General features: G+C 44.7%; 1 protein-coding gene across 5 annotated transcripts in view; it reads right to left on the bottom strand.

Moving 5' to 3' along the window:
* LOC118907977 (peptidyl-prolyl cis-trans isomerase FKBP5-like) overlaps positions 1-300 on the bottom strand; it is a 124,751-nt gene extending 124,451 nt beyond the window's left edge. Inside the window, exon 1 of one of the 5 annotated variants that reach the window (XR_008994278.1) lies at positions 154-293. The gene's annotated coding sequence lies outside the window, so the exon portion shown is untranslated. Of the gene's footprint in view, positions 1-153 lie in introns of all 5 variants that reach the window. The other 4 variants (XM_057493725.1, XM_057493726.1, XM_057493724.1 and 1 more) reach the window with 4 other exon arrangements.
* Between the last annotated feature and the right edge of the window lie 11,414 nt (positions 301-11,714).

The raw sequence follows: 11,714 nt of genomic DNA, 5'->3' as shown, positions 1-11,714 counted from the left end.
CTGGTCCGGCTGGCTCCCATGCGCCGCTGCCGGGCTGGGCAGCCGCTTGAGGAGGCGGGGAGGCAGCGCGGCGGCGACCCGACCGCGAGGAGGGAATTCGGCTCCCGGGCGCCTCGGCCGCCCGCCCCATTTCTGCGGCCATGGCGCCGATACCTGTCACCGCGGTGGCTGGTCGGCTCGTTCTCTCTCCGCCTCAACCGCGCGCCGCTCGCTCCTCTGCCCGCCCAGCAGGCCGCCCGCTCATTAGCCGCCGCCGCCCGAGACTGGCAGCGCCCGCGAACCGGCCCGAATCCCCCGGGCAGCGCCCGGCGCTGTCCCGCCCTCGCCGGCCGCAGGACCCGCCTTCAATAGGGCCCTGGGGCTGTCAGTCCGCCCCCAAAAGGCGCGCGGTCTGTCGCTCCGCCTGTCCGGATTGGTGGCCGAGCGCGGTCTATGCAAATAGAGTCCCGCCTCCGCCCATTTGCACCTCCGCCTTAGTGTAATCTCCGCCTCTCCACGCCAGCCCACGTGTCTGGTCCTTGCACTTTGTGGGGGCCCGAGGGAAGGGATGGAGGAAACTGACGGACACCCCCTCACACCATCACTTACCTCCAGAGAAAGTAATGCCTAAACAAGCTAGTTGACCACATCTAAATCGTCTCTCTGAAAACTCTACCTTCTATCTGTCCATCCAGCCTGCCCTGCCCAGAGTATGGAAAGAGGTGGCCAGGCTGTTTGGGTCAGGTAAGCAGATTAGGTTACAACCCAGGTAAGCCCCAGGAAACAACCCCAGGAAGGCAAAGATGCCCAGCTGGGACTGGGAGAAATCCCATCTTGAGAACCAATTTAGCACATAGCACTTCCCTCTGGATACTCAGTGACTGAAGACTATGCTTTCCTTTGGCTTTCAACCTTACAAACATGAGCTCCCCGGCAATGGAGACAGCAAAGGGCCTAAAAATGTTTGTGTTCTCTGCCTCACCCCTCAGCGGCCAAGGATAGGCCTGCCGAGCAAACTCAGTTCCAGAGGGGCCCAGGCCCTTCTAACTTGATGGCCGCCTCTGGGTAGATTCCATAGAGATTCACAGGAGGGGCCTGCACCTGGGCCTTAGGGAATAGCTAGCTCAATGCCCTCATTTTTGAGGTAAGAGGCCTAATGCCCCATAGCTATGGGACTTAGTAGTTACCTATGGAAACCTAAAGTCTCATAGCCAGATTAGAAGCCACATCTCAAAATTTCAAATCTGCTCTCTCTACTGTATCACGTTTGTTATGTAGATATTTATGAAGTCTCTTCTGCAGCTTATCCCTGCCGTCAAGAGGTGGTGGTGGTGCCTATAGAAAAGACAGCTAGAGTAGATGGTGAAACCTCCTCCAGGGCAAGAGCCCTCTCTCAGTGCCTATAAGTTTCCCTTTTTACAAGTAGGGACTCTGTGGCATCTGAGTACAGATGCAACGGGGAATAGGAGGGGGACTTGATAATAAGGATGAATGTAGTAACCACATTGTTTTTCTTGTGAAACCTTCAGAAGAGTGTATATCAATGATACCTTAATAAAAAAAAAGTTTCGCTTTTTACCAGATGGCTAGAGAGAGTCCCAGGAACAACTTATTCATGCATTAATTCAGCAAGACACTGGTGCAGCTCTGCATACTAACACCAATTGAGTAATCATCTACTATGCTTATTAACAGCAAGTATTAAGCACTGTGCTATGTGCAGGCTTTAAAAAGGTGAGAAGAGGCTTGTCCCAGCCTTTGAGGGCCTCAGCCTTAGGAGACAGTGCCATCCACATTGCATGTCATTATGCCTCATGTTGCAGGGACTGTGACAGATGTCCGCATAGGACACAGTGGAAGCCTCCAGGGAGGGAGGAATTGGCCCTTCCTGGAAGAGGCAGGGAAGGCTTCATTGGAGAGGTGACACTGGAGCTGAGTCTTAAAAGATGATGTTGCTGGACAGAGGGATGTTGAAGAAGGAAGGGACCCTGGGGACTGGGGGACCATGAGCAAGAGGCATGCACCCCTGGAAAAGCCTGCTAATTGAGGGAACAGTGAGGAGCTGTGTGGGCAAATCTTCAGGCCTGGGTGGCCATGTCACATGCTCTGGGACCAAGCTCTTCCAGGAGGAAGAAAGAAAGGCCCAGGAGGCTGCCAGACTGTGTTGTAACACACCGCAGCAAACAACAGGCCCTGTAGATACAGCTGCAGGATTTTTTTCTAGGCCAGAGTTTGTGGGGAACAGTCAGTTCCACAGTTCTGATGGCAGCCCGGCTAGCCCCACCCACTCTCTCAAAAAACCACTCCGGTCACTGCACTTGCCCTCCTTGGCATTTGGAAATGCGTATGCTTGCAATTTCCCCAAACATTGCTGCCCTTCAGCATTCACAGATACCATGGCCTATGGCTGCAACACCTGGGTGTGGGATGAGCAGCACTTTCCTAAGGCACTGAGCAGGTCTCTGCAGGGCTGTCAACCAAGGCTGGCTTTATGGGCACGTGATCCATGTGTGCTTTAAAGCTCTGTTGTCACCTCTTGGGACTCAATACTTTTTCAACAAGGGGCCCCACAGTTTCATTTTGCAATGGGACCTGCCAATTATGTAGCCAGTCCTGACCTGTCACTGTTTGTGTCCTCTGGGAATGCCTGTGCTACTCCTCAAACCGCGTCATTTTGAAGCACATGGCATTCACTAGATTTGTTCACATTTGTATCCCTTAATTCTCACAATGCCAATGTGGGGTCGGCCTATGGTACTAGTTACGTTTATTAGTTGAGAAAACTGAAGTTTGGCAACCTTACCCAGGTGGCACAGCTAAGAAATGCAGAGCTTGTACTTGAACTCAGCCCACCCAAGCCCCAGTCCATCACTATGGAGCTACCTCCTCCGTGTTGGTTTAGAACCTTTCAAAGGATTTGTATATGAAGGATATACTCTTTCAGAGTCAGAACACATGGTGGAGTAGATATACGTCATCCCATGACTGCCTATCACCTTTTGAATAGTTTTTTATTAATTTTGAAAAATTCTCAGTCATTATATGTTCAAATACTGTTTCTGTATCTTTTCCTCTTTCCTTCTGGGCCCCCAGGTGAAACACATATTAGACCTTCTCACTATATCCCTTTCTTCTGAATTTTCTATCTTTTGTCTTTCTGTGCTTTGTTATGAAAGTTTCTTGTGTTTTTCAGTTCACTAACTCTCCAGCTCTTTAAAAAATTTTCTTCCTAGACCCATCAATTGAGCACTTAAATTTGGTTGTTCTTTGGTTTTTTTTTTTTTTTTTAGTTCTAGAATTGCTATTTGGTTCTTTTTCAGAGCTGTTATGACACTTCTTACATCTCTTAGTGCTTTGCTATAATATTGAAGCTTGGCTTTTCTCTCCTTAAACAGAATAAGTATAGTTGTTTTGTGGTCTGTGTCTGTTAATTCCAATCTCATGTCCCTGTGGGTCCAGTTCCATTGTCAGATTTTACTAATGGTTCATCCTTATGTTGTTTTATCTCCTCATGTACCTAGTTATGTTTTGGACATTATATTTGAAAAATCATTTGAGGCAGCAATGATAACATCTTCCTCTGGAAAGGATTTCCATTAGTTTCTGCAGGCAAGGACACTAGCAAGCTAGGATCACCTTAACCCAGTTTCAGAGCTTCTGATTCTCTGAGTCTCACAGACGACTTGAAGTTGGACTACAGTCTGTAAGAGGGTTTGTTTATTTATGGTTCCCCCTTACTTGATGCTTCAGTTCCTTGAGGTCCCAGGTGAAGATAGGGAGTTGTTTTAGTTAAATGTATATATTGATCCACGTCAAACTATCCCAACATTTAGCAGTTTAAAACAGATGTCAGCAGACTTTTTCTTAGGGCAAGATGGTAAATATTTTAGGCTTGTAGGCTATATGGTCTCTGCCACAACTCAACTGTGTAATTATAGTACAAAGCAGCCACAGACAATACATAAATTAATGGCAGGCTGTGTTCCAATAAAACTTTATTTACAAAAACAGGCAGCCATCCTCAACCTGATAAAGGTATCTACCAAAATCCCACAAGTAATATTATACTTTATGGTGAAAGATTGGCTACTTTCCCCACAAAACAAGACAAGGATGTCCCCTCTTGCCACTTCTATTTAATATTGAACCAGAGATTCTAGCCATAGCAATTGGGCAGGAAATAGAAATGAAAAGGGATCCAGTTTGGAAAGGAAAAGGAAAAGGAAAAAGTAGAACTATCTCTGTTTGCAGATGACATAATCTTGTGTGTAGAAAACCCCAAGGAATCAAGGTTGCAGGATACAAGATCAATAACAAAAATTAATTGCATTTCTATCTACTTTCAATGAACCATCCAACAATGAAATTAGAAAAAAATTTAATTTATAACAGCATCATTAAGAATAAGATGCTTAGGAATAAATTTAACAAGAGAAGTGCCAAATTTATACTGTGAAATCAACAAAACATATTGAAAGAAATTAAAGAAGACCTAAACAATTGGGAAAACATTCTATGTTCATGCATCAAAAGACAACCATACTAAGATGGCAATACTCTCCAAATTGATCTACAAATTGAATGCAATCCCGTCAGAGTCACAGCTGATTTCTTATAGGAATTGGCAAACAGAGTCTAAAATGTATATGGAATTGCATAGGACCCAAAAGAGCCCAAACAATATTTAAAAAGAAAAACAAAATAGGAGGACTCAGATTTCCTGTTTTCCAAGCTTACTACAAAGCAATAATACTTTGTTCTGGCACAAGGATAAACATATAGATCAATGAAATAGAATTGACAATCCAAAAATAAACCTACATATCTGTGATCATCTGATTTGCAGCAAGGACACTAAGTTTTGGTGAGTATGTGGGGTAATTGGAACCCTAATGAACTGCTGGTGGGAATGTAAAATAGTATGACCTCTGTGGAAAACAGTTTGTCACATCCTAAAACTGAACATAGATTTACCGTATGACCCAGTGATTGTACACATAGATAGATGCCCAAAAGAATTGAAAACAGGGACTCAGACAGATACCTGTATACCAGTGTATATATCAACATTATTCATAGTAGGCAAAATGAGAAAACCAGCCTAATGTCTATCAACTGATTGTATAAGCTGAATGGATATCAACTAAATGGATAAAGACAATGTGATATATCCACACAATGGAATATTATTTGGCCATAAAAAGGGATGAAGTACTGATAGATGCTACAACATGGCTAAACATTAAAAACATAATGCTAACCATGGTGCCGGGCATGTGGTAAAAATGCTCAGCACATATTCACTATCGTCATTATCATTATTATCCATACTGCTGTCACTGTGAAAGGGGAGGGATCAACTTTGGTCCTTTCCAGCTCTGATATGCTGGAGTATGGTGTGTGTGTGTGTGTGTGTGTGTATGTGTTTCTGCTTTCGGGATGGAAGACAAGGGTGAATAAAATAAATTGCACTTAAAAAAAAGCAAAACATAATGCTAACTAAAAGAATTCAGTCATAAAAGACTGTATATTATATGATTCCACTCCTAGGAAATGCCTGGAACAAGGAAGACAGAAGATAGGAAATAGATTGGTGATTACTTAGGACTGGGAGTGTCGAAGAAGGATAGGAATATAATAGGTAAAGGGTACAGGATTTCTTTTTTGAGGTGATAAAAGTGTTCTAAAGTTGAATATGGTGATAAATGCACATATCTGTGAATATACTAAAAACCATTAAGTTGCATATTTTAAATGGGTGACATGTACAATATGTGAATACATTATATTTCAATAAAGCTGTTTAAAATAAAAAAAGAAAAGGCAGCCATCCATGAGCTTATTCCTGGCTTAAAACTGTAAATACTGTATTTATTTGTTTGGGATTCTGCAATTTGGATAGGATTCAACAGGATAGACTAAATCCGGCTCTGTGTGGCATCAGTTGGGGCTATTTTACCAAGCTTGAATGATCTACTTCAGGATGACCTTCCACATGAAAGGCAAGTAGGACTTCAGCTGGGATGTTGACCACTGTCCTCCGTTTTTCTCCACATGGTCTTCCCATGAAGCTCAGTTGCATTTCTCACAGCATTATAGTCTTAAGGTATTTGGACTTCTAAACATGGTTGCCCGTGCACTTATTTACCAGTCTTGTATGTTATCTGCTTCTCTCTGTATTGTCTAGGAATTAGCTTGCAAATAATTTTTTTCCCTGCTCACTTGTTTTTTTCCCCTACCCCAACCCTAAAGTGGATTAAGTCTATTGCCCAGAATTTCTGTCTTTTGAGGCTGACTCCATCACCTCAGTCTGCACAGAGAAATATTTATTTCTATCTTACAGAGAATAGGTCCAGCATGGTTGAGTCAGCAGAAGTGCTTTCCCTGGAGTCCTCCTTGGTAGATTTGGAGGAATCCCTCAAAGCCCCCTGTCTAGCCTGAGGACGATTGTCCCTGGGCAAGTTCACTCTGAATTCTATGAGACCAAGTAACAATAATGGAACATTGTGGGTAAAAAGGTTTATATGAAGCTTTATTCTCAGTGACAGGTCAAATGTTGGAATCACATCTGCCTCTGGCAAGTCCACAAACTGTCTCCATCTCTGCCTTGGGGCAGAGCGCTGGGCAGAGCTCTTTATATATAACACCGACAATAATGGCTCATTGCCAACCAGTGTATAAAATTTAGCCTATGTAGTAAGCCAATTGCATCATCAAGTAGATTAGGGTCAGGTGAGGATCCTGGCCATAGGAACTTCCATTTTCCCTACACACCCCCAAAGACTTTCTTTTCTACGCTGGCTGATGCCTGAAATTCCTGAGTCCAAGTGTCATCCTTTAAGCATGCAGCTTTAGGAGCCTGGGAAGGGAGATGGCCCCAATCTTGCTGAATCAATGAGTGAAGAATAACCCCTTGCAACTGAGTGTTCCATTCAACAAACAGCCCTGTAGGGACTAGGGACACAGATGAATGACACCAGACCCTGCCTCTGAACTGCTCACAGTCTCAGCTGAGTGGTCTCCATTCAGTGGGCCTAAGACTCAGCCTGGAACTTGTTTAAAACCCAGACTCCCAAGCTCCCAGGAGTTTCTAATTTGGGTGAGGCCTTATTAACACACTCCCAGGTGGTCTCATTTAGACCATTTTCGAGAAACAGTGGTTGGGACAGAAGGAATGCCGAAACCATTTAGAGGAAGGAATGGCTGAAGTTGTTCCAGATTTGATGAATGAACCACAAGCAGGATAAACACAAGGGAAATCTCACCAAAGCAAGTCATAATAAAATTGTAAAAAAAAAAAAAAAGCAGTGATAAAGAAAAACTTTGGTTTAGGGGATTTGAGAGCGAGTTTTTGCAAGGTGGGAGGTGTTAAGAGGAAGTCCCAGAAGTGGGTTAGAAGGGCTGAATAGTGGGGGGGAGTTGAAACTGATAGTTCAGAGAATCTTCAAGGCCCTCTCAGTCTGCTAAGGAGCTGCCAGTTGGGCATGGTCCTGGGAAAGGATCCAGGCTCTGCTCTGTAAGCTAATCTTCTCTCCATTTGCCCCGTCTATGTGAGGAGCCAGATTTATATCCCATCACAGCCCAGTTCTCAGAGATCTTTGGGCTGTCATTGCATAGCTGGAAGCTGCTTTCACCCTGTCGTGCAAACAACCAAAGGTATTTCCCAAAGCCTGGTTACATGCAGGGCTGTGAGCTGGCTGCCCCTGGGGAGACACAGAGGCACCAGTGCCTATGCTCAGGGACTTAACTCTGATACCTGGAACCTAGCTGACCCTCAAGTTGAAATTGATTGTGTGCCCTGTGCACTCCCAGAATATTTACTCAGGTTTCATGGTAGCTTTGCTTTCCTGTCCAAGCCCAGTGGGCACAAAGCAAAATTAACATCATCCCAAGAAACCAGGGTATCAGCATAATGGAAATCATAAGTAAGCAAGGACAAAAACTGGGGCAACTTACTTGGGGCACTTTGTGGCTGAAGAAGAAGAAGATATTGCTCAAGTCAGCAGGAAGCACACCTGTGGAGAAAACTGTGGGACTAGAGAGAGGTGTCAGCAAAGGCCAAATCCTATGGCCTAGAAGAGGGATAACCCAGTGAAATCTACATCATTTGAAGACACCTTTGTGTCTCACCTGAGGAGGATTGCCCCTGGGCAAGTTCGCTCTGGATTCAGTGAGATCAAAGAACAACAATGGAATGTTAGGGGTAAAAGGGTTTATACTAAGCTTTATTCTCATGGTAGAAAGTCAAGTGCTGGAAACACATCTGCCTCCAAGGTGTTCACAACCTATCTCCATCTCTGCCCCTGGGCAGAGCACTGGGAGGAGCTCTTTATATAGTAACACCAACAATAATAGCTCATTGCCAACGGGTGTGGAAGCATTAGCCTATGCAGTAGGCCAATTACATTATCAAGTAGTTTAGGGTCAGGTGAGGATCCTGGCCATAGGAACTTCCATTTTCCCTACACTCCACCCCTCCAGAATTCTCACCTCACAATCTATGCACCCTCAAACTTCCATAAGGGTCCCTGTGCAAGAAAGCTGGAGCATTGTAAGCAGATTCTAAACAGCAACAGAGGATAACAACAACATACAGATAACCATAAAAATTATAATAACCTTCAAGCCTGAGGAGATTGATTATCTCCCAAGTTGTCATCCCCACTGTATTCAAACTAGCCCCAGTTCATGATTTGCACTTTCCATGGGAGGCCAGTAGTGGTTCTGTGCACACCCAGAAAGTGGCAGTTTTTGCTAGGGTGTGTGCCAACCCACAAAGATATTAGAGGAGATTAACTTTAAGGGTGATAAGACACATTTTAATGATATTAATGTAGGCAAATTTTGTTGATTAGGTAGGATGCATGCAAGAGAGTGGTCCTGTAATAGGACCATGGCAGCAGGGGGTTCCCATCCAGCTCTAGCATACCATGCCTTTACCCCTCTCCCTGTGGGGCTTAACGAGGACTCTATGTATAGTGCTAGTGGAGGAGCATGCACTGGCTGTAAAGATAAAACAAAATTCCCCAGTAAGATGCTTTTACCTTCCTGTCATTTAGAGTACACTACTGTGATCTTTTGGGGCCGCTCTGCCATTACTCCAGGAATACATAGGAGGGCCAGCCATCACTGGTCCATGTGTCAGAATGTCCACGGCCATGGCCACTGAATGGAGTCTCTGGGGCTTATTGCAATTGGTGCTGGTAGCAAGATAATATTCTGGTGGCCAAATCCCGCTTCAATGATTACTCCTAGGTTTGTACTTGCAATTGTATAGGGGAGGCAGCAATGTGTGTTAGCATGTCTATGGGGCTCAATGCCCCTTTCTGGGGCTTTTCATTCAAATGCGGTAGAGCTGTCCAAAAGCAGACCAACCAGCCCCATGGACTATTGGTGTCTGACTTCAGACCGGATTTTAACATATCATTGTACCTCTCTATCATGCCTGCTGTAGTGGGATTACATGGTACATAAAATTTCTACTTTATCCCTAATCATTGCACCATTCTTATAGTGCATGTCCAGTAAAATGGGTCCCTTGATCATTCTCAATGACCTATGGTCAGCTATAGGCTGCAAAGAAATACTCTAGGCATCTTTTTATCATTTGCTGGTCTGTGCAACATGCAGGAAAATAAGTCAGAAGTCCAATAGCTGTGTTCACACCAGTCATAACATATCGATACCCCCCTGACATGGGCAGAGGCCCAGTACAGTCTATCTACCATCTTATGAGGGGCATTGTCCCCTTAGCTATTGTCCCATGTTGCTGTGGTACTCGGTGTAAGCCCCTTTTAGAACATACAATGCACTCCTGCTGGGCTCTGCTGACCTCTTTAAAGACCAAAGGCAGTCCCCACCAATGGGCTACAGCCCACATTGTCTTCTGCACCATTTGCACCAAACATTGATATAACCATTGGGCAATATCAGAAGCAGGCTTTCCTTCTAGCAAGTATACCCTGCCAATTAATATTATTCATTGTTTCCTGGCAATGCCAGAGGCAAATGGCCTGTCACATGATATCTTTTAGTCTGACCAGAGGCCCATAAATCTTGCCACAACCCTTGTTCCCAAAGGGGTCAGTTACCAACCAACCAGTTGGCATGGTACTGTGTCAGTAGCCACAGAGTTAAGTCTCAATAGATGGCCCAGTAGTCAGTGCAGACAACTACTGGGGAGGGCTCCTGGGTTATCAGAAGCCAAACTGCCTGCAACTCTGTCAACTGACCATCTTCTATCCATATTGTCTCAGTCTTAGGATAGAAAGCTACAACCCTCCATGTCAGGGGCTGCCCACAGCTGGAGCCATCTATGTAACATGCGTCTTTGAGTATAGGTTTCTTCTCTCCTGATAAGAACTCTCTAATACTAATGGCTGTAAGGCAAATTCTCCTGCCTTTCACTGGTACATTGCCCCAGTAAGCATTAGAGTTCTTCACTCAAGGGGCTAGTAAAGAGGGTGCTATGCTGCTATAGGTGTGTGTCTCACTTGGCTGTTATAGGAGTCTGTGCTGCACCACTCCAAGGTTTTGGGTCCAGTCCTATATCCACCCAGTGATGGGATAGGTGGTTATTTCCTTTGCTGAGGCTGTTCTGGTAATGGGATCTGTAGCCAGCAATTCGTGGTACATGGCAGCCAATTTTTTCTCCATTAAGATGTACTGTACCTCTGCCCCTTTTCAAAGTTGCGACTGGAATCCAACAGGTTGGTGATTTTTTTCAAGTTTCTTCCAGAGACCCCAGCCATAACCTCTCTTTGATCACATGAACATCCAGTTTCATGGGCCTTGATGGGTCTACTGCACTCAAGGCCTGCACGGCCTTGATTGCCAATTTTGCAGCAGTAGAAGTAGACATACATGTCTCATTCCAGTCCCACCTGATCCCCTTCCATACCAAATGGTATAAGGGCTTCAGAATTTGTGCCGTTGAAGAGTGAGATAAACACTCTTCAATAGCCTAAAAGACCCAAAAACTCTTGTAATAATGCCACAGTTGTAGATATAGGAAAGGCCTGGACTTTATCTATGATGGGTTCTGATATAATTTTAGTCTTACCTGACCAGATAACCCCGAAGAATCTGACAAATCGGGTCCCGAACCTTGATGCTGTTCACAGCCCATCCTTTCTCCTTCAGATGTTGCAGCAGTCTAGGTGCTGCATTTTCTAGATCTGAAAGAGAATCAGATGTAAGCATGATATCATCAATATAATGGTACAGCTGCAACATTGGCAGTTTTCCCATGCTGCCAAGTCCTAAGCTACAAGTCTGTGACAGATGGTGGGATTGTGGAGGTACCCCTGTGGAAGGACAGTGACAGTCCATTGCCAGCCTTCCCATGTGAAGGTAAACTGCTCCTGACATTCCTGTTCTGTGTCAATGGAAAAGAAGGCATTAGCAAAATCTACAACATAATGAAATGTCCCTAGTTCATGACTTATGGTGGTCAAAAGGACTGCAATAGAAGGAATGGCAGCATGCAGAGGGGGTATGACTTTATTCAGTTCTCTGTAATCCACAGTCACAGCCAGGAGCTGTCTGACGTTTTTACTGGCCACACCAGAGAATTAAAAGGGTTATGAGTGGGCTTTATAATACCTACCTTCTCCAGTTCCTGGAGGGTTTCTCCAATTTCTTTATGCCCTCCAGGCAATTTGTATTGCTTGGTATTAGTCACTTGCCAAGGCATGGGCAAAGCAATGGGTGGGTGCTTAGCATGTCCCCTCAGA

The sequence above is a fragment of the Manis pentadactyla genome, chromosome 16 (assembly GCF_030020395.1).
Source record: "Manis pentadactyla isolate mManPen7 chromosome 16, mManPen7.hap1, whole genome shotgun sequence".
In the NCBI taxonomy this organism is placed as follows: Eukaryota; Metazoa; Chordata; class Mammalia; order Pholidota; family Manidae; genus Manis; species Manis pentadactyla.
Note: the sequence above shows the minus strand (reverse complement) of the source record. Positions and strands in the feature narration are given on the sequence as shown.